Source organism: Pezoporus wallicus, unplaced genomic scaffold, assembly GCF_028554395.1.
Source record: "Pezoporus wallicus isolate ANWC-B61680 ecotype Strahan unplaced genomic scaffold, APGP_CSIRO_Pwel_v1 scaffold_2584, whole genome shotgun sequence".
Lineage (NCBI taxonomy): Eukaryota > Metazoa > Chordata > Aves > Psittaciformes > Psittacidae > Pezoporus > Pezoporus wallicus.
Window position 1 is genome coordinate 4,257,303 of NW_026642851.1, and position 22,443 is coordinate 4,279,745.

Consider the following 22,443-nt stretch of genomic DNA (forward strand, 5'->3'; position numbering starts at 1 on the left):
GCCCTAGATATTGATTCGATTTCTTGTTTTCTAGTGGGAATAGGGCCTGTTTAGCTTCTGCTTTCTCTTCTCCTTCTGCATATAAAAAAATTTGATTCTTTCAATAATAAATTCTACAGCATTTTTTTTCCCACTACAAAATAAAATTCCTTAAGAACATTTATTGAAGTGCAGTCATTTATTTGTGCAAAATTGCTGCCATCTTCACTTTCATCTCATTTTTCATGGTGTCCAAATTAAATATTTTATTCATTGGTTGCAGTTGTGCCCACCATGTATATTACTTTGTCGTGATGGAATGAGATTGATGTGCTGCTTTGTAATCACCTATCTATACATGCCATCTTTATCAATACTGGTTCATTTTAATTTTTCTTTGCCAAGAGACAAGTGCAGAAAATCAAATAAACTGGAGTTATATTGTTTCAAAATTTAGTTTATTACATGAAATTTGAAAAGTGCTAGCAAAATAATGGGAGACAGCTGGAATAATTCCAGGCCATTCTTGGAAGGCTCCGCACTATAATCAGTCGAGTTTTTTGTCAATGTGCCTGTAGGATTTGATGGGTAAATATTACCATCATTAAAACATATTCAGCTTGAAGAAGAGTCTGCAAGTGTGTTGTTGCACTGAGAAATTAATATAAAAAATTACTCTCTTTCTATTTTAGTGCAGAGAGCTTTGTTTTAATCTTTTTTGTAGCAATTCAAAGACTGGTTTTTTATGTATTAAGCATACATACACATAATATCCTACTTTTATAGCGTATGATCATACTGTATCACATTTTCTCCATCTTAGAGTCTACTAAAAGTATATTTTCTGATTTTTTTTTTGTTAGCTTTTTGGAGCAATGACATTTTTCATTTTGTGCATTGGTTAGCACACGACCTAGTGCTGGCTCATGAATACAGCCAGAATTGCTGTATGGTTTTGTTACAGTGCAGTCTTCTTATTTTACTTTTGACGTGCTTAATGTACAAAGACCTTCCTCTGTTCTGTGAAAATGTTAATACAAAAGCCTTTCCCAACAGATCCATAGGTTTTCTCTCCTGGCTGTTCAACATATCTGAGGTACAGTGTAAGACATAGGGTCTTATATTTCTTTAAGACCACATACATGCATATATGTGTATGTGTATGCTTGAAAGAAATGCTGAAAGTCATTGACTGCTAGGTAACTTCAGGACTTAAATAGAGCGTAGATCCATGTAAAGTTAGCGTGTGAGTATCATGATTGAAAATATGACTACATGGGTGATTATTAATCTTAGCGGAGTCATTTGCAAAATACTCAGTTTGAAAGGTTCTTTTGGTGAGTCTGTGTGCTTAAAAGGGAATGTATGCTAAAATAACTGGTCTAAATGTAAATATCAATGTGCCTTGTTCCAACAGCCCCTAAAAAGAATTTCAAACTAGAATTCAATCAGCTTCTAAAAGGTTTTGCAAGACCAGAAAGTTTTTTTAAAAAAACAAACCAAAACACAGCATGGTTCTAGAATGCTTGCAAAAAAGGGAAGCAAGATACAAATATAAAAATAAATAACTGAACATATACACTGATTTAGTGGCTGTCACTGTTTCATAACACAACCATTTATAACTTGGTCATATCAACAGCACTTCAAAGCGTGATGAGATAATGACATTTAGGTACTCAGCAAAGCAGAAGAACATATGCCATGGTTTTGATAAGATATATTTGCATTCTGTACAGGCAGTGGTGGCCATGTATTCTGTCTGTCATTACATACTACCTGTAAAGCATGTTTGTCTCCTGTTAAACTATATGAACAGTCACATCTGATTTTTTTTTTTTTTTTTTCCCCAGCATTGGACTGAATTTTGGACAGAACCAAGTTCATTTGAAATTAATAGAGATATTCCCACACAATTCCCTGTCTTTAGGTTTGGGAAATTTGCATCAACATCTTTCTACTTGTTCTGTTTCACAGTGTAGCCATGTTCATTATAGCCTGGCCACTGGCCCTCGGGTACGGTGTGGAGACCAAACTACATCACTCATATGTGTAGAAAACCACAAGGAAATTATCTGGGTTTTTTACCATCAAGCTGTTCCACCTCTCCAAATTGCACCTTCATTTTAGTAGGTCCTGGTATCCCACTTCAGACTTGTGGTGCTTGAATAGGGGTGCTGTTGGAGAGTTATTACATTGTCAGTCCTTGAAAGATGCAGAATTAGATTTCAGATACTTAAAGTAGTTCTCTAGACCAAAAATATTGATTGTCTACAAAATGAAACTTTTATTGACTCCTTAATTTTCACTGTGTTAGAAATTATTTCTAATGTTTTGCCTAATAAAACTTGCTTTCAAGATGTTGAACAGCTGCTACCTTTATTCATATTTGTACTTAGAAGCTCTATTTTGCAAGATATTGGAAATCACTCTAAAAGAAGCAAATGCCTTTTGTACCACTGAAGTGGCCACAGTCGGGGAACAATCTCCTCAAATATAATTTCAATCTTATTAGACACATTTTAGGTTAAACTCATTCTCGAGAATTGTGTTAATAAATAAAACTTATAAACATATTTATATGCTATGAAAATTCCAGAATGTTAATGTTCATATGCTTAGCAAAACACAGAGTATATTTAATACCTGCCAAATGCAATATACGTTCCAAACTGATAAAGAATCCCATAATTCAGGATTTTTCAAATATACAGGTTACTGGAATTACACCAGCAGCCATGTATAGCTACAGTTACTTCTAAATTCTCATATCCATATTATGTTATGCATGCCCGTGCTCACTGTTTTGTTATTCCTGGTACTATCTGAAGACTAATACTCTAATCAACATGATTAAAGCTGTCAAAATTTGCCCCACTGGAAGTTTTGATTGTGTGCTGAACCTGGACTTGCATTCCTGATTTTGGTGTGGCATCCACAGTCGGCAGCTCAAATGCAAACTGCACCCTAAGTTAAATTTTTAAGAGCCTAATTCAGTAAGGTAGTAACCGTAGATATATATGGTTAAATATGGGATTTGCCAATATTATGGTTGGAGGCCTCTATCAAAGGACTGTAGATTTAGATAACATCAGCACATTTTATAATGTTGGACATCAGCAGTGTCAGGCATCATGAAACAGATAAAAGGGTGAAGATACTATGGGCCATAAGAATTACACTCCAACCAGTTGAAGGCAAAAATGATTAAGCCAAAAAATGTCTTTCTTTTTTTTTTTTTCTGAAAGAGTATCTAGTGGTACAGAGGAAGACACCCTAAAACGTTAAAAATCTAGAAGGAGTCCGTGTACAAATAAGAGAAACACTATGTGATGTACAATAAAGTGAAGGTTTTTAACAACTTGAGATTCCTCAAAACTTGTGCTTGTTTTCTTTTTCCAGACTTTTTATGCTTCAAGTGGATAGGTGGGGGATGGTTACACTGCAGTGTTCAATACAGAGCAGCTTTCTACCTGAAAAATATTGGTCATTATTAAGTTATTTCACAGACAAGTTCCCATGTTAAGCTGAAATCACTAACCTGAGAGTGAATGTTCATGGTCCGTGACCATTCACTGTATCACTGCATGTAAATGTGTTCTGAGTACTTGCTTGTTGATTGACTGAATAAGTCTTTCAGTGCAAGTTTTAGAGCAAAAAGAAAGAAGGCAGGTTATAAAGAATATAAAATAAACTTCAGTAAAGACCTCTTAGGCTCAAGTCTGAGCCTGACTGGGTAAAACCACATTTTCTTTAATATAAGAGTACAGCTGGACTTTTCAATAAGACAGTAATAAAGAGAAAGAATGTCAGCAATGAAAATGTATAAATGCATAAAACACATATTCAAGCTCCGTTATTTTTTAAGCTTTTATTACTTGTATCACTGAAAATATTGCTTTTATATTATTTTTTTTACAATGAGATATATTTTGTTAAATAAGTTATTTTCTTTGTCTTTCATGGAATTACCTCAATTATCTTTTAAGTAAGTGAAAAAGTGCATTTCATTTTTCTTCATTATGTTTTCAATGTCTCACTACAAATACAGAAAAATAGAAAGACAAGCACTACTCTGGCATCCAGGCTATGGCATCTGCTGTTCCATGTGTTGTATGTCACTGAGTAATGGTAAAGATGTGCTAGTCTGAATAGAACCTCTTCAAAGGAATAACCTGTCACAAGCTAGTAAAGTCCCTAGTGCTAACAATAATATTATTATCTAGAGACAACGTGAGATGCATACAATGGAAGCTTCCTGGAGTGGAGAAAACATTAGTGGAACTTTTGCATCTATAAATGTAATATATGCTGCCCTGGCATGGTAATGAGTGGATAAACTGAGAAATATAGTTAGAAGGACATATCTGCGTATTTCAAAAGTCATAAGTTGGATTGTTGATGTAGTGTATGTATTCCCTAAAGTAAGCAGGGTTAATTCTTAAGAAAGAGAATTGTGTGGCAAAAGAAAGTCCTTCAGAGTCTTTTAACTCTATTGAATTGAAGCTACTAGGCTTATCTTTTCCTTTGTGTTTCCAAGGATGATATAAAGGAAAATGAACCAACACTAGGAGAAGAGTCATTTCATTGTATCACTGGTGCCTTCAGTTTATTTAGCCTTTGAAAGAATGATGCACATGATTACCTCAAAGCCGGAGCTCAAGCTCTTGCTAATGTAGACCAGTCCATAGGTGAGCCATGATGGCTAGCACTGCTATCTTCAACTGTTGCTGCAGACAGTGGAGCCCTGCGCCAGAGAAAACTTTTGAAGCAAGGGGATGGTAAGTTGAAAAGAGGGAGAAGCAATAAGAAAAACAGACAGAAGGAGAGGAAGTCTTAGTCCCTTACCAGGAATTGAACATAGGAGCGAAGAACATCACCAAGTCTTTAATACAGCTGATTGCAGGAATATAGTTCCTGTTTGTGGTAGTTTCAGGCTTTCACATATGTATTTGTCCCTTCAGACATTTTTTGGATAATGATATTTTGAAAAGGCACTAAAACTCTGGTTAAAAAGATGTATTTTCTATCCTCATTTTCATTCCTTTATTTCTGCCCTCTTTTTGAATGACCAGACAGTGTAGTCAAAACCTCAGTTGTCTTTTAGAAAATGATATCAAAATCAGAAATCTGTTGTAAACCATTCAAGTGAGTGGCAAATACCTGTCATCAGAAAAAAAAGTATCCGGCATATTGTGATCAGATGTAATTTTTCTATTGTTTATCTGTTATTTTTGCAAGGTTTCTACAAAACAAAACCTTATATAACAGCATGGATGATACGCAAAAAGATATCTGTTCAATATCTCCAGCGGCAGCAACTCTGTTTTTTCTACAGTAACTTCAGGATCCTAGTGGAAAACTATAAGGAAGAGTTATCTGACGAAATAATTCAACAAAAAATTCTGAATAATGAAAGCATATAGGAAAATGTGGTGAGTGTCTATAAATAGAAGAAACAAAGATGTCAAAATATTTATTGCGAATTCTGTTTCCCAGCAAAAACCAGAAAACATAACACAAATACCAAAAAAACCCACCCCACACCAAAACCCCCAAACTGGAAAGAAAAGTTCAAGTGGCTGCTATTTGAAATGAATGAGCAGTGGAGATTGGCCTACATGAATGCAGAGGTTTATAAAGGGAACAGACTGCTTGAATGGGAGATTAGCACTATTATTTCAGAAGTTAGACATTCAATGCATTCAATTTTAGTTTTCTAATGATTTAATTCCTAATATTTTAAAATAAGTCTCAGAAATATTAAATAACTGAGAATATTTACCTTTGACTGTATTATATACTTCAAACAGCTGCTGATGCTGAAACGAGTAATATCAAGTAGGCATATAGATAAATTAATAAGAAGGCATATAGCTAATGTGCTCTTTTCTTTGACTGACTACTTTCTGGGTTCTCCTGTTCAATATTTCTTCCTCCTCAACAGAAAAGCAGAGACATTGTGCATGCAGAGTAGCTCAATGCATATGCTAAACCGCTGTATTGACATGCTGTTAGTTCCACTCACTAGATCCTGCATTCGGTCATTAAGAATGCCATCAGCTTGAGAAATGCTTGTAAGGCTTAACAAAACTTAGGACACCCTACGTTCTGTGGTTTGGTTGTGCTGTGTGATGAAGTAAAGGGAAAACTTAGTCTGACGGAAACTCAGGAGTGGCTCTCCAAGCCAACCTTTACTCTGTCACCTAAACAAAAAGATCACAGTGAAAGGTACTACAGGCTTACTGTAAAGCTGTGCCTCCTAGAAAAGATATGGGACAGTACAGACTTTCTACAAAATAAGTCAGACCCCAGGTTTATTCTGGAAGCAACATGTATATAGATGAGTGGTTATTCACTTTCCATGAGCACCAAACCTGGCTTAAGGTCAGTCTCAAACGTGATGGTTAGTGCAGCTTCTGGAGGAGGGTAATAGGAGCTCCCTCAAGGACATAACTTGTTAAGTATCAAAAGCATCAGACTATGGTACAAAGTATAGGATGTCTGGTTGCTTTTTTTTTAAAAAATGAAATTTCTTCATTGTGCATTTGGTGTGTGGTGAAATCTGTACCTTCTGGATATTCAGGCATTCTGTATCCCACAGGGACTTAAAAGGGTCTTATATGCCTTGCAGCTCTGGCTGGGAAGTTCTGAGCAATCATAAAGTAAAACTATATATATGTAGTTTTCAGACAAAACACGGAGCTCCATATGAGCTCAAGGGTAGGTAGCTGTTGAACAAGGAACTTTTTCTCATAAATTTTGGGCTTAAAGATTAGTTGTCTGTGTAAGTCCTGTGTCAGGTGTATAACTCTCAAGTCTTAGCAAGTTTTAGCTTTTGGTTGGCCTATGAAGCAAACATTGCTTGAAGGCAGCAGGACATCTTTGAAATGTTTCTGTCATCACTTATTCAAAATAAATGAAGGAAAACTTTTTCTCTGAACAGAAGTATTACATGCCCAAAGGAATCAGGCAGTCCCTTATGGTGTTTCATTTTTTCTCAAAATGAAAAATATTTGTTCTAACATTAAGCTCCAATCTCTTATAGTCAAGCTTTTTTGTCTCACCTTTCATATACATGCTTTTATATATACATTAATATATATGCCCATATAAAAAAAATAATTTTTTTTTACATTCTTGCTTAGACAAAACTGATCTGATTTTCCTAAATCTTCCCCCATAGGTCATGTTCTTTACAGTTTTCTCAGCCCACCTGAATGTGATTTCATCTAGATGTTAATTCTCTGGTTTGCATACTAGAACATTAGAATTTACTATAGAAATTAAAAAAGCCTTACCAAAGTCCAAATATACCTTAGCTGTGACTTTTCCCTTAGCCAGCTAGGCCAGTAATCAAAGAAAGAAATTAGATTGACTTGACATGTTTTGCTCCTGGTAAATACATATTTTCAGGTTTTTATCACCATCTTATTCTCTTGTGCCTTATAAAGGATTTTTAGTAAATTGTCCCAGAATTTTTTGAGGAAGAACAGTGCGGTGACTGGTTTGTACTTTCCCAAGAGAGATATTTTCTCCTTTTTGAAGTATGACATTGTGATTCCCTCATTTTATCTTCAGGGAATTCTTCATCAATTTTACAAGGTAAGTGCTGTGATTCAGAGACTGCAGTCACTTAAGTATACTTAATAGAAATTCACTGGTCTAAGCTAAATAGCAAATCTCTGTCTTTTTCGCTTTCCTTTTCCATGTTTAGGAAGATATGCCCATTTCCTTAAAAAAATTAATTTAATTAAATATTGGATCATAGTTAACATTTATTTGAAGATTGAAATAAAGCATTAGATACCTCAGCCTTCCTTGAGTCATTCATTATTTCATCTCCTTCTTAATACATCCTTTACTTCTTTAATGTGTAGTGTATTTGTAGAACCTTCTCTTGTTGCTTGTTATGGCCCTTGTTAATTATAATTCATTTTAGCCTTAGCCTGGCTAAGTTTAAGCTACATATCTGAGCAGTTCTTTTACAGGCTTAAGTATGTGCCTTTGTTTCCTTTCATGTGCAGTTTGTTTTTCCATCTTCAGATCATTAAATTGCTGCTAATACAGTCAAAATGACTTCTACTAGACTTCTTGTCCTTGAGAGACTTTCAGTTGTGTACTTGGCATAATGTTTCCAGTACCCACCAGTACTCACACCTTTAAAAAACCTGAAATTATCCATTCAAAAGACCTTATCAGTAAATTGTTTCCATTGATGTTTGCTTTCTCAAAGTGCCATCTTTTTGTTACTTCTTTTTTTTTTTTCCCCAACATCTCTTTAACTCATATTGTTTTCCACTACAGTCAGAATCAGTAGCTGTTCTAATAATCCCCCTCCCAAAGAAAAGATTGTCTCTTGCGCATGCAGAAAACATTTTGGGCCCCACAGTCTAATTTTTTCCAAAATACAGGAAGGAAAGTCAGACACCAGTCACCAACAGGCTACTTCTCTTGGGTTGTCCTTGAATTTGTCTCTAAACAACCATATCCAACAGCCTGTCATTGATTTAGAGGTGGAGAAGTTGCTTCTTCTCTGAAGAGACTATCTTCTTTCTATCTCAACCAAAGTCATTAAAACTCTTCCACTGAATTTTTTTTTCTGAAGTTCAGAAAGCCCTCTTTATAAATAAACCCTCTACCACTGCATCTCAGGTACTTTTCATCCCTCCTAAGGTGTTTCCTTGTATACTTACTATATTCCACTAGGAGTCACACCAATTAGTTAAGCCTTTAAGTTATCCCTTTTTATTACTCATATCCTTGTCATGTGCCTAGAATATATTTCATATACTCAGTTGCTTGTGACATTATTCTTTCACTTGCCTTATAGTTTCTCACTTTTTCATCTCACTTTTCAGAGAGAGGCTGGTTTCCTATTGCTCCTCTAAGAGGTACAAATGACTAAAGACAGCTCTTCTCTTTCACTTTTAGGTTTTTGGAAGCTAAATATGTATGTTCACTGAGACCTGACTTTTTTTGCACTTGTAGACTGCTTCTCCATTCTCACTCCTGTCCTTAGTGTCACAAGCAGACTCTCTTTTGCAATTTTGTGATTACTCTAGAAGATAGTGACATTTTCCCCAGATTAGTGGTGGAAAAGTAGGGACTGTGCCAATAGATTTGAATCTGTTTGCCAGCTTGCAGTCTGATGAAACACAAAAGAATCCATCTGTTATGTTTGATATTCCTCCTTTGGAGTAAAGTGAGGAGAGTCCCAGAGCTGGAGTGATCACATCTAAAAGAAATAAATGACAGCCTATTCTAAGCCATGGGGGTTTTATTTCTTATTTAAAATCACAGATGAAAAATTAGTTTTTTCCACATGCCTGGATTTGGAAAAGCTTTGGGGTGGACTTGATAAAGGAAAAAGATAACACCAAGAGAAGTATTTCCAGCGATCTGTGAAGATCACACTTCTGTCTTTAAAAGTAGAGTAAGTCTGTGTGGGTAAGCCGGACTAGCTCACTTTGCTGTTAAAACAAAGTTCATTTGTGATTGCCTAGATACATTGTATCATTAGGTATTTCAGCGGCCTAAGTTGTAGCATCTCTTGGGAAGCATGATGCTGAAATAAAGGGACCTTCATTCCAAGGTCACTGACTTGGATCTGCCCCTAGGTGAAAGAGCAAAGTAAATAAAGCACCCTTGCCTGATGGCTTTTTGATTAAATGTGAAGAGATCTAATGGACAACAATCAAACATAGAAATGCCCAGATTGCAAAACTACTGTCAGAGTCACTGATGCCTCAGCAAAACAGCCAAGGACAAAATAAGCCTGGAGACTCCACTCACTCTAAATACCTTCAGTCAGCCGCTGAAAGTCAGTGATGATGAATATATATGTGCCCTATCACTGTACTGAGCAAAATCTGTGTAAAAGGGAGCTGTGGCAGGGAGTGAAGGACTTCAACCTGTAACGTCTCTGGGTCAAGGAAGCCATTGGGAGTTCATCTGTCCTCTAGGTCTCACCTAGGATTAATATTTTTTATCATAAGATATATGAAGCTCACCCACCTATTCTGAAGTGAAAGATAAAAGTGTCTGTCAGGATAAAATCAGTTCTGTAATCTGATTTGGAAGAAACCTAATCCTGATGGGCTGTGCCACAATAATTTGCTCTCTTGTAGTGCCACCCGATGTGATAAGAATAAAAGGGCAATCCAGTGTACAGGGCCATCTACTATGGCTGAGGACCAGGCTTCAGAAATATGCATAGAGCAGCACTTCAGGAGGTTCTAGCTTTGAGAGAGGGATCAAGACTTACAGGGTACCTGTAGATCATCCACTGAATTCAGTGAACGTCTCAACTGTACTCCCATACTGTGCTTTGGTTTGAACTGTGAAGCAGTCTCAGAGCACATGAAACGGATTCCGTTTGTGTGGAACTTAACTGGAAGGTACACTCTAGCCAAGCTGGCAGTCAGTCTGTGCGAACAGAGCACAACTAGTCTGATGTAAAAAAAAAATATGCAATATGAGCAGGGAGGATGTCAGGTCCTCAGCAGACATTTCACTTTACAGACCCTGTTGGTCTGAACTGCTTGTTAACTAAGATGTAGTTTAACTGGACTAATCTCATAAGCATGAGATTTATATTTTGTACCTAGGCTCAAAAATTATATGCAGTATATGCTTAAAAATTATACAGAAAAAAATTTTTTTTTGCTTGCATTTAGTTCAATGTTTTTGATGCCTCTGTCATCTATATCAGAGGAAAAGAAAGAATCCTAGTGGACCGACTGAATACTTTGCACTTGTCGACAGTATGTCAGGTTAAAATGCATCTTTAAACATAAAGTATAGCCAGCCTAGCTCTTCAGCCGGTATAGGGAGTTCTTGAGATGACCTTGGAGGCTGGGAATGAAGAACTGACATAGTCAAAAAAGCTTGTCACCTTCTGAAGTCAGTGGGATGGATTCGACCTTCAATGCATCACAGATCATCACAAGACTTTGCACCGAATACAGACATTTTAGGTGGCTGTGGAGAGCATTTCTACACGTTAGTGTGATTGAAATGTTAGTGGCTTTCAAAAAAAACAACTTGGCAAACATGGCTTTTTACATTTCTGCACAAGAGACGCTTCAAATCTGCTTCGTTGTAGCAGACCTGTTAATTATGCAAATAATTCAAGGGTAAGAGAAAAACCAAAAGACAAGATATAATGGACTTTATATTTTTTCTTCTTCTGTAATCCTGTGACATTTTTTATTCCATGTGAAGAAAATAATGTCAGGAGGATACTAATCATCAGTTTGCTACAGCTGAAATCAGCACAGCTGGCAGATGAGTATTTTAATGTATTGCTAGATTAAGCAAGGCAGTTTAAAGAAAACACCATGCAAAAAGTCAATCTGCTATGGGTTTAAAATAAAGTCCTCATCTGTGCCATGGTAGAGTGAATAGCTACCTTATGTTTTATCATATTTCAGTGGAATATCTTTCTAATGAAGCTTGTATCCCCCTAAAGCATTCTTGAGATATTTTGTGTTCACATTGGTATATAATAATGCAATAAGTGAGTGCAAGAGTGGTTTTTCCTCTAGTAAGGCTCTATCAGGACTCCTTTCCTAACAAATTAAACTGTAAGTGAAAGCAATTCATACATTCAAGGCAAAACAAAATGCTGTATATTAATTTCTGTGAGCCATTTTATTCTCATGAAATTTGTTTCTTTTCAAAAATAGGATGGGTTTTGGAAAGGGAAGGAATTAGATGTATTAAAACAAATATATACAACAAACAAACACCTTTTTATCTGCTAATCCTTAAATAATAACCCCAATAGCACAACTTAAGTTGGACTAATAGAGCTGGAGCCCAAGAGACTACAAATCAGTGTCCCATACCTCTTTAATGGGCATACTTTTTCATCTTCAATTTCTTACTCATCTATGGTTGAAGACACCTCTACCTTCAAGAAACCCAGAGTTAAGGGAGAACTAGGTCTTAACTACTCCTGAGAATCAGCCAGAATATAGTGACATTAAGCATCTGTAAGAACCAGTTTCTGAACCGTAGAATGTGTAATGAACATGAGAGGAAGGTTCAGAGAAAATCTATTTTTAGTCATTTGTGCCTATTGTCAGAAGCTTGGAACAGAGGAGATGCTTGTTCACACCTCGTTTCACAGAGTTTGAGTTTGGAGTTAGGAGCTGGAAGAGGGGTTTCTCTGTTATTTTTTTTCCCTATGCATTCCTCTAGGTCAATATAGGGTCAGTATTGACTGACTTCATACTCTCCTATACATTGGACAGGTTATCCATGTACTTCTAGGCTAGCATGATTGCTCTTGGGACTTTAACCCATAGGCTATTATATCACACAAACAGCTATTTTTCAAGGAAAAACAGGGTTTCAATTGCTGTCCATCATGACTTGTTTTATTATACTAAATAGTGTACTAAATTATCTGAGGTACTTCAAATAAACTTTAAATATAACAGCAGAAAGACATCACCATGGCTCTTACCTTTTCAAGAGAATTTTTCCTTGCATGCCTCTCTTGGAAAAAGAACAGGGCAGAGGGCATTCACCTTTCCCTCGGCAACAATAAATTTCTATAACCTAAGCAGCTGGTCGTGTTTTGTGTTCTCTTGCACCAGCTGATGTATTTAAACCCTGTTATCTGTTTGCCTGCTTTTTTTTTTCCTTTCTGGATAAGAAGATGGCAGACTCTCCTACTGCCTTGGTCGTGGCTGTTTTTTCCCCCATTCTTATAGACCCTTTTCTTGATTTTCTTTCAGTGGTGGCCCTGATGAATAATTTATGTGTAGCTTTCCTCTTGCACCAGTCTCAGTACCATGTCTTTCTTTGGTGAGGGCAGTGTGGCATTCTCTTTCCTCACTCCGAAAGAAATATTATCAGTCTTAGTCAAGGACGTTATTCAGGGCTAATCCTACAAACCATATACTAAAAAATCTCCTTCTGATAACCTCTTCCTTCATTTGAATATGTCTTTTTTAACCAAGGACATCCAGTTGTCAAGGCTGGGTATTTGTGATATCATGGGTTTGGATGGGTGCTTTCTGGAGATAAAATACTAATTAAGACTGAAACTAATCAGGTCCCATTAAAACCCAGTGGAAAACCCCCAGCTAAATTAGGTCATCCTGATCAGCCACTGTCTGGTTTTATTTGATTTCATGCCTTCTCCTGTTAAAGATAGTCTTTCAGAGGGAAAGAATATAGCAGTCATCAAAGTGTTACCATCAGAATAACTAAAACCATGCATGGTTAGACACTTCAGACTGATTTAACACTCTTTTTATGTTAGCCTATTGCCTTTTGTCTGCTTCTATAATGACACAAGGTTAGCAGCTGGGTGCCTCAAAGTTCTCTTTATTTAAGTTCTGTATGTAAGGAATATATAAAAAGGGGAAGAGATTTGGTCATTAGTCAAATTTGCAGTTATTTAAAATAGTTAAGAGTTATAAACAATGTAGTGAAAATAATGCAAGGACAAGGAATGATAAGTAATATGCACTTAAGAGAAAGAGGACAACAGCATAGTGGCTTGCAGTATGAGGCCAGAGACCATCTGGATCTGATCAGCCCAGCCATGCTGACCCTTTCTTTTTAGTGGACAGTTCCATGCTGTCTTTGGCACAGCTGCAGAGAAGCACTTTGAAATCATAGTCAGACACCTTAAACTCTTTCTCACTGTACCTGACCACTGTTCTTGTGAACTCGGAGAGGTATTTGCATAACTCTGTGGACAGCCTAATGAGGATTGTTGACAGTGCCTTTGGTGACAGAAGCAAACAGTAGGGTGAATAAAGAATAAAAATGAATATATACTATTATTGCCACAAGAACTACTGCACAGGGGCCCGTTATCCTATCTTGGGAAGGATATTGATGAATTAAAGGGCAATCAGAAAAAGGTCACAGCATGATTAGGTGTTTGAAAATCTCTCTAATGACAATGCTGAAAGGATGGGTCATGTTTATTTTAGGAAGACCTGTGCAAGGGGCAAGGAGAGAAAACAAAATAACAGTTTAGAGACAAAAGATGAAGAAATTCTGCTCTCACTACCTCATAAAAAAGGAACAAAGAGATATTTTTCTGAAATATGCCAAAATAAAACTCGCAAAGGTAATATTTTTTCTGACTTGATAAAATTAGACTATGGGACTTGCAAAGGTATTCCTGTAAGTTCAACAAGAATAAGAAGCCTTACCTCTAGCTTTTCCCAAGTATATACCATTTTTCTGCTTTCAGAGTGCCCCTTAGGTAGATTTTAGTTATATGAAAGAGCACACACTTGCAAAAGAGCATGAAGGGAGTGAATGGTCTGGAGCAGAATGTACATGGTGGTCAATAAATAGATTTCTGAGGCTTTAGTAACTGGGAGTACCACAGTGAGCATTTTGCTCCAAAGCTCCATTGATGGTCCTGGATGGAGCCCTGACCATCTCCTGAGCTCTGAAATGGGAAGCCAAAGCAGCAAGCACCTTAAGGTATGGGTGTGGGCAGGTGGAGATTTAGCTCACAGGTGGGGAGGAATCAAGGCCACTGGGAATACTGAAAGGTCTTTCCTGTAGCTGGGAGGGATGCATAGATGGTGGACTGGAGCTCTAGCCTGAGGGGCTGGGAGTCTTGAGGAAGGAAGCATTGGGAGTGATTGTGGGTAGCTCTGACCCCCACATTCCTGTTTGCAATTGGAGATAGTCTTCTCACTCCCAGAACTGCTGTATCTCCAGTACCCTGATTTTCCTTTAAAAAGTAATATAAATGATTAAAAAAATAGTTAAACAGCTAGATACAGGTACAAAGAATAGTCAGGATTATTAGAGTAAACAGTAAGAGGAAGTGCTAGAAGAAAGTGAACCTCGTGAGATAGGTTTTGAGATACCCTTTAACAATCTGGAGTTAGAAAATCTCTTCTTTACTATGGGGAGTTGGTTGTAGTGCCAGTCACCATCTGCAGATAAGGTAATTGTATGACAAGTCTTGGGTGGTATAAACATTCTTAACAGTATCACAGCAGTAACTAGAAAAAAGAATGGGTTAAATTCCTCTGAAGAATAGATGTGAAATAGATTATTCAAATCAGGAGGGGGTAAACTCATCCTCTCTGTATTTGATTTCATCTACAGCATCTGCTCCGGACAAGGTGTGACTAGCTTCCCCTTGATTATGTTTCTTAGTAAGAGTAGCAAAATTTTTCTGAGTGATACTGCAGAGCTGGATTAGGAAGGATCTGGTTATGGGCCTGAGTTTTGGAGGTATTGAACAGTCATATATCACACTGACTTTAGCTGGAGCTGTGGGTATTCAAGGCTTCTGGTAGTGATAGGACCATGACTGCAGTGGCATTTTCCATTCAAGTAAAGACTCATCCTCCAAATCTATTACTTTCAGGTTGGAATATTTCCCAAAATTTTAATCAATTTTTATGGAATTACATTTTTATTAGTCATGCAATACATTTTTTAACATTGATTATTTTTCTCTAAAAAGCAATTAAGTGATGCGTGAAAAGCAGAGAAATAACAAAATTAAATTTAAAAAGTTTAACAAAAAATCATTTGAATTGTAAAGATCACTCACATTGTAAATGAAATCCAACTGACTCAGAAATCCCTTACCACAGCTTTTATAAAATTTTACTATTTGCTTTCTTCCTCCTCACATAGGAATGGTAATATTCTGCATTTTAAAGTACTACATGTATAAAGTTTGGTCTACCTTAGAAGCAGTTAATTTTCATTAAAATCTTCTGAGAATTCAAAATTTGCTGAAGATTACTTCAACTGAAGAAAAGCATAGCATGATAAATACGTTACTTATCTGCAAGTGGAGTTGCTCAGACAGATTTGATGTGAATTTTGGAAAAAGAAGACTTCACATTATGAAAAAAATAGAGATTTTCCTCTGAGGTGCTGCTTTTTTTTTTTTTTTTTTAAGGAATTTGAATTCCCTATCAAGAATTTTGATTTTCAGTGAAAAATCAACTTCTTGATACAAATACAGTAAAACATATTTTTTGGACAAAGCCAACTATTGATACCTGTTTCTTTCAAATATATCTTCTTGCTAACAATTCAAAGGCTGCATACAGAATTTTTTTCTACTAGCAGGGAATGTAATGATCAGTAGTTTTCAAATTGCTGTCTATAGACAGCAAGGAATTTACTAAGCCTGTCCTGGTTGTCAGCAGAAAGGAACATTAATTAACAAGTTAGCCAGGGCTGGGACCAGTGATGGAAGAAGCAGCTCATAAGAAAGGCAATTATGCAAAGCGCACTGTGAGATGGAGTTTCTCAAATTAGCTAAACCTCTGGGAAATGAAATAGTGATGGCACTTCATGAAGTTCCCTGTTTTGGCTGTTCTTTTCACATTTATAGCACCTGGGAGCTCTTCTCCTAGACCCAGGGCCCTTGATGTGTTAGCTGCTGTACAAGCTCGAAAGAGATGTCCTCTCTCCAAACAAGCTTGCTGCGTGATAAAGAAGCCTGGTGCAGAAGAGTTTATTAGCTCAGGTTCAGCACCATACAGTTATGATAAAGATTTCTAGCTTAAATTTTCAGAGAAGCAGATTTAGGTTTACTTAATTCTGACATGTCCCAGGTATAAGAAAACAGATGAATAGAAGACAGCCCAGAGACTACAAGAAAGCAATGAGACGATTCTGGTCACTTTGATAGACAGTTATCTCAGCATGCAGACAGCCTAAATACTTTCAGATTTTATTACTAGTGCTGTGAGTACAGGTTTTGCATAGGTTAACCCCAATTACTAAATAGCAGTGCCAAAACATCAAACCAGGCTTTTTCCTAACGGTGTTCCTATATAAGGTTTTGGCAATGTTTATTTCTCTTTCACATAATGTGCTTAGATTTAATGACTAATAAATAAAGAAGTAAATATGTTATTTCACTGATTCATAGTTTGGTTGTTTTCGTTTTTCCTTTAGCAGATTATAAACCAAATGTAACATGAATGAAGGTAGGTACAAGAATAAGTATTACTGAAGAGTAGAGGGCAATTTAGCAGAGATAAGCCTTACAGCTCATATATCTTTGCTATCATTAAGAATGCATGAACAATAGCTAGGAGCCAGTAGGGGTAGAAACATTCTCACTGTTTATGTAAACAATTTTTAAAATACCTGTTGGCAGTCTTCACATGCAGCAGAAGGTCAGTTGCTCATGTATTTGGTTTAACAGCAATCTTCACACAAACAGCATCTTCTATGCTAACTGCAGTGCTCTGAAAGCTATAGATATGCAGTGCAGAACCCTGTAAAAGTATAGAACAGACTGAAAACAAATACAGCTCTGCATGGCATGATATCTTATTAAAAAGTGGGTACTTATTTAATATCCTGCCAAGAAAAGTAATAGGTTTGTTCTTTTCTGTATACATACTGCTTTTTTTGCCATTAGAGTTATGCATGACGATAAAGCCTGAAACTATCATTTCAGTCAATGGAAATTTCTTTATTGGCTTAAGAGAATACAGTACGTTCCTTAGCACTATAGCAGAATAGTGTTGTAATTTTATGTGGGCTAGCTACTTGCAGCCAATTTTACGGTCGGTCCTACTACATCTGTTTATGAAAAATCTGAATTGGTATTTACTGAAGTTTTCTGTAGTTCTTGGCTCATGAGTTAACAAAAAACAGTACTTCTTTTGACCTTTGAGGTACAGAATGGGCTGGATTCTTTTCTTTAACTATGCTCAGAGAGTTCAGTCTCCTGTTATTTGTTGATACGCTTGACTAAGCTGCAGGTCAGTTACACCAGCTGAAGTGAATGGCATGTCTCCCTGTAACTTCTGTGATTCTGGTAAGAGAAAAAAAGCAGAAACTAGAGAACTGAAGCGGAATGGAATTTTGTGCAGTATAATTTTATAGGCTATAAATTCATGTCTCAGTTATATAATTCAAGTGCCTAAAGCACTTAAGGGAAGAGCTGTCTTTGCCAGAAGCTTGCGTCTGCATTCCTCCTGATCAGTGTGCTGCTGCCTGATGCTGTTGCAAAAGGAATAAGTTGTTTTTAGTTCTCAAGAAATGTTATTCAGTTGAGTCTGAACAAAGCTAATTCCCACACAATGCCAGTGAACAGTGATGGTTCCCAGACAGATGATATTCTGCTTATCTTGAAGTTAAAAACACTTGGTTTTTATTTATTTATTTCTTTATTTTTAGGTAAGTTTCTCAATCTTATTTGGCAAACCCAGTAAAATGTAGGGCACAGTGCTTCATAGCTCACCTTGTATCACAGATTACTCACAATTCTGATGTATATTAAAAATGAAGATTAAAACCAACTTGTGGAAAAGTAAAGGGTGGAACATCTCATAAATGTTTTAATAATAATCCTTTTCCTAAAGTGCAAGAACATTTCAGCATGGAGCAGATATATGACAGCACTGTAAGTCCCCCCCGATTAGCAGAGAGATTTAATGTTAGCATAACCTACTTTCTAGGAAGTCCAAGAATTCAAAACGTGCCTAAAAATACATTTGTATTTCCTTATTCTTTTTTTTATAAAGAGATTCATGGTTGGCTATGCACATTTGGCCATATTTCTTTTAATGATACAAAGTTATCTTGAAAGTAGTTGTTTTCTCTCCCTTCCAGTCTAAAAATAAAGTCACTGAATCTGCAGCAATTAGAGAAACAATGTGAGAACAGAAGGGGGAAAGAGATCAAACATGGAAAAAATACATCATTAAAAATGTATTACTAAGCAAGAAGCTGAGTAAATGGTATGTGAAATGGATTAATGAATGTGTTCAAAATCAGTAATCACAAAACATTGAGAAGATCTCAGCTTATTAGTGCCTAAGAAATATACATATAAGAGAGTCCAAGTAATGATGAAATTTGTTTTTACTGGCAGGTTCATTAATGACGCCAGATGGGCAGTGAGTTCTGGTGAGGCAACTGTAGTTCTCAAATCAGTTTTGAGTTTGTTTGCTTGCTTGCTTGCTTGTTTGCTTGTTTTTAATGAGTGAGCAGGTGCACCCGTACCATGAAAGGTAACCCTTTAACACAGTCGCCTTCCATTGTTCAAAAACATATAGCTCAATATGGTGAGCAGGCACGAGTGCTTGTGTTTGGGTGTTGGCTATCACATTCAAGAATACAGCATTTTTATACTCTTTCTTGAATCCCATCTGTATTTCAAGCTGGAATTACTCCTAAGTAACTCAAGACTATGGCTTGAACAAGCAAAGTTCCATATTTTAAATGACCATGTACAAATTCTAGCCAAGTAACATTCCAGCTTTGTAGGTGACATGCAGCATAATTGTACTCTTGGAAAGAGCACCAAGAGGCTTGCTTTGTGCATTTGCCTGCTCTGAGGCACTCCTGACAGGGATTTGTTTCACCTGCTCTGGGAAACCTTGGACAGGGGATAAACCATAACCTTCCCTGGTGATCTCTTTCAGTGATCTCTGCCTATGGAAAGTATTTTCTTATTTGTAATCCAAATCTTCTCTGTCATGTTTCACACCCGTTGCTACTTCTCCTCTGGAGTATGTACAGAGAAAAGAGTATTCTGCTGCTCTGAGCAGCTGCCTGTTATATTCTGGAAGATTAGTATGTCTGCCTCAGACTTCCTTAACCATTGCATCTTTCCTCATGATATTTGGACCTGTGATTGCTCTCCTTGGTCTCTTCTGAACTCTATCACAATTTGCCCTCTAATCTGACAGTAAGCTTAGAAGCTAACAAGCTCATGGCAATTTCACTGTACAGACTTGGATAATCTACTTGCAAATGCCTACTGATGATGACAATGTGTCAGTGTGTCAGTTTACAGTTGATATTAATATAAATGCATTTTTGGGAGGCCTGTAAAAACTAAGTGCCCTAAAATATTAATTAAACATTTATCCATTAATTAAATGGATAAAATCAGGTTTGCTGATGGAAAACAAAAAGCTGACAGCAAGGAGCTGGGAAGAAATTTCACAGTGCTGGATGAGAGCATGATGAAATAAGACTAGAAAGTCAATGCTGACAGACACAAGGTGTTGTATATGAGACAAACCACCCTCATTTTACAGGCACAGTGATGATCTCCGAACTAGCTGTCACCACTTTGGAAAGAGATCTTGGAGATCTAAAGTGTCTGCAAAAACTCCAGCTCAATGTTTGCTATCAGGTGAAGTAAACAAAGGGTCAGGAATTGTTACAAAAGGAACTGAAGTAAAGAAAAAGGAAATATGATGGTAGTGGCCCAGTCTGTATTCCAAACTGCAAATCCTGTGTGTAATAATAGTTCATCTAACAGAAGAAGCGTATAGGAGAAACAGAAATGTTACCGAGGAGGCAAGAAAGCTGATCAATGGTATGAAATAGATTTCAAGTAAGAAAATGACTGACTAGATCTGCCTCAAGTAGGACTGATGGAACATGACAGAGCAGACAAGATAAATAAGATAGGAGGATTCATGGTCCTTTCTTCTCGTAAAAGAATTAGAAGTTATTGAAGGGAATGATCAGGTCTCAGCTTCAGAACAGACAGAAGATGGTAACTTCTCACACCGTGCATCCAGGAGGTGGTTGGCTATACTAAACAGTAGACTACAGAAGCTTTCAAAACTCTAAAAAGAAAATAAAATCATGCGGCTAACATTTTTTTCATACAAAGTATCACTTCTGACTCAGGAAATCCTTGATCTGTACATCATTGTGAACTTGCAAAAAGTACATTGGAGTTGCCATTGTCTACTTACACCATTTCTATACCCTCTACTGGGTGGTGGTGTTGAATTGTGAAAGGGCACTAGGGGTCAAGCATGGTTGCATGAAGTTTTTTTGTGGGTGATGTTAGTGTTGAGTGAAGCCAAAGTGAAAAAGATTATTAAGTTTGAATCATAAACATAAACCATGAGGTAAAATGAATCTTGCTATGCTACTGTTTCATACTCTGATGGTAGACATGTTTTAGCAGTGGAAGAGCTGTATCTTGCGCTTGGCCTGTGCTGAAATACATCTGTGACTTCTGTGAAAATTTCAGATGGGTTGTGCAAAGATGAAATCCTCAAAATAGGATGTGTCAAACTGAGCCTGGTTGTTTTGCTGTGTAGATTACTTGTAAGAAATCCTTTGTAATTCCTAAAGCTAACTTGGAAAACAAAAATACACCTACCTTTCCTCTTTTTCTTTGCTAGGACATAATGCTGGGACTGTCCCTTTATTCTCAGTTCTGTTCCAACACATGAAGTAACCAATAGCATGCCCTGAGTAATTTTATAACCATTTCTGCCTGTGTCTACAATAATGATTTTTTTTTTTAGTACACTTCTGTCGTTTTGATGTCTGCTTCAACATCTCAAAAATGACACACTAGCTGTTTGGCTTTAAAAATAATATTTTAAAATCCATGCTATCTTAAGCAATGACTGCCTGTAAAGAAATGTGGATGCCTCTTGAAGGATGGTACAATGGTACAGGAATACCACATGCTCCAGTCTCCAACACTGTACTCCATATAAAATCAGAAAACATTTCTCTCCAGCAGCATGTTGAAGGCAATTAAATGTCTGTGATCTTAAATGCAGTTTATGCAGTTTTTCAAATCACTTACAAACCAGGAAGTTAATGTAATCACTACTTGAGTGTGCTTATTCATAAGAAAACCTGCAGAATCTCTATGCCTTTCAACAAATCAGTAGCAAGTTCTACTTTAGAAAATGGATTTTAGATATGAGCACTTGCTAAAAAAGTGATAAGGGAACAAAGTATGACAAGAAAAGTCTTTCTCTAGTAAGTAAGTGCCTCAGTGAAGCTTGAGATGTAGAATCATAGAATCATAGAATAGTTAGGGTTGGAAAGGACCTGAAGATCATCTAGTTCCAACCCCCTGCCATGGACAGGGACACCTCCCACTAAACCATATCACCCACGGCCTCATCCAACCTGGTCTTGAACACTGCCAGGGACAGAGCACTCACAACCTCCCGGGGCAACCCATTCCAGTGCCTCACCACCCTAACAGGAAAGAATTTCCTCCTTATATCCAATCTAAATATCCCCTGTTTAAGTTTTAACCCGTTACCCCATGTCCTACCACTACAGTCCTTAATGAAGAGTCCATCCCCAGCACCCCTATAGGCCCCTTCAGATACTGGAAGGCTGCTATGAGGTCTCCATGCAGCCTTCTCTTCTCCAGGCTGAACAGCCCCAACTTTCTCAGCCTGTCTTCATACGGGAGGTGCTCCAGTCCTCTGATCATCCTCGTGGCCCTTCTCGGGACTTGTTCCAACAGTTCCATGTCCTTTTTATGTTGGACATGGGGACACCAGAACTGCACACAGGACTCCATTGAGGTCTCACAATATCAGAGTAGAGGGGCAGGATCACCTCCCTCGACCTGCTGGTCGCGCTCCTTTAGATGCAGCCCAGGATACGGTTGGCTTTCTCGGCTGCAAGCACACACTGAAGCCGGCTCATGTTCAGTTTCTCATCAACCAACACCCCCAAGTCCTTCTC

The 22,443-nt window shown here is 37.2% G+C and overlaps 1 long non-coding RNA gene across 1 annotated transcript in view; it reads right to left on the minus strand.

Annotated features, from left to right (window-relative positions):
• Nucleotides 1–2,075: 2,075 nt before the first annotated feature.
• Nucleotides 2,076–22,443, minus strand: part of LOC130611737 (uncharacterized) — a 31,132-nt gene continuing 10,764 nt past the window's right edge. The window contains exons 2-3 of the long non-coding RNA XR_008975295.1: nucleotides 4,625–4,726; nucleotides 2,076–2,184 (exon numbers count right to left, since the gene is read on the minus strand). This is a non-coding gene — a long non-coding RNA (uncharacterized LOC130611737). The remainder of the gene's footprint in view (nucleotides 2,185–4,624; nucleotides 4,727–22,443) is intronic.